The sequence below is a fragment of the Physeter macrocephalus genome, chromosome 18 (assembly GCF_002837175.3).
Source record: "Physeter macrocephalus isolate SW-GA chromosome 18, ASM283717v5, whole genome shotgun sequence".
Lineage (NCBI taxonomy): Eukaryota > Metazoa > Chordata > Mammalia > Artiodactyla > Physeteridae > Physeter > Physeter macrocephalus.
Genome location: NC_041231.1, coordinates 43,476,189 through 43,477,564, shown reverse-complemented (window position 1 = coordinate 43,477,564; position 1,376 = coordinate 43,476,189).

Genomic DNA, 1,376 nt, shown 5'->3' with positions numbered 1-1,376 from the left:
AGTGTTCCATGAGCACTTGAGAAGAATGTGTATTCTGTTGTTTTTGGATGGAATGTCCTATAAATATCAATTAAGTCCATCTTGTGTAATGTATCATTTAAAGCTTGTGTTTCCTTATTTATTTTCATTTTGGATGATCTGTCCATTGGTGAAAGTGGGGTGTTAAAGTCCCCTACTATGATTGTGTTACTGTCGATTTCCCCTTTTATGGCTGTTAGTATTTGCCTTATGTATTGAGGTGCTCCTATGTTGGGTGCATAAATATTTACAATTGTTATATCTTCTTCATGGATCGATCCCTTGATCATTATATAGTGTCCTTCTTTGTCTCTTGTTATAGTTTTTACTTTAAAGTCTATTTTGTCTGATATGAGAATTGCTACTCCAGCTTTCTTCTGATTTCCATTTGCATGGAATATCTTTTTCCATCCCCTCACTTTCAGTCTGTATGTGTCCCTAGGTCTGAAGTGTGTCTCTTGTAGACAGCATATATATGGGTCTTGTTTTTGTATCCATTCAGCCAGTCTGTGTCTTTTGGTGGGAGCATTTAATCCATTTACATTTAAGGTAATTATCGATATGTATGTTCCTATTACCATTTACTTAATTGTTTCGGGTTTGTTCTTGTAGGTCTTTTCCTTCTCTTGTGCTTCTTTTTTTGGGGGGAGGGGGGTTATTTTATTTACTTGAGCCCAGCTGCTCTGCGGCATGTGGGATCTTCCCAGACCGGGGCACGAACCCATGTCCCCTGCGTCGGCAGGCGGACTCCCAGCCACTGCGCCACCAGGGAAGCCCATCTTGTGTTTCTTGCCTAGAGAAGTTCCTTTAGCATTTGTTTTAAAGTTGGTTTGGTGGTGCTGAACTCTCTCAGCTTTTGCTTGTCTGTAAAGGTTTTAATTTCTCCATCAAATCTGAATGAGATCCTTGCTTCTTCTAGGTCCTTGTTAAATGTTTATTTTCTGTATTCTATTTCCAAGATTTTGGATCATCTTTACTATCATTATTCTGAATTCTTTTTCAGGTAGACTGCCTATTTCCCCTTCATTTGTTATGTCTGGTGGGTTTTTATCTTGCTCCTTCATCTGCTGAGTGTTTTTCTGTCTTTTCATTTTGCTTATCTTACTGTGTTTGGGGTCTCCTTTTCGCAGGCTGCAGGTTCGTAGTTCCCGTTGTTTTTGGTGTCTGTCCCCAGTGGCTAAGGTTGTTTCAGTGGGTTGTGTAGGTTTCCTGGTGGAGGGGACTAGTGCCTGTGTTCTGGTGGATGAGGCTGGATCTTGTCTTTCTGGTGGGCAGGTCCACGTCTGGTGGTGTGTTTTGGGGTGTCGGTAGCCTTATCATGATTTTAGGCAGCCTCTCTGCTAATGGATGGGGCTGTG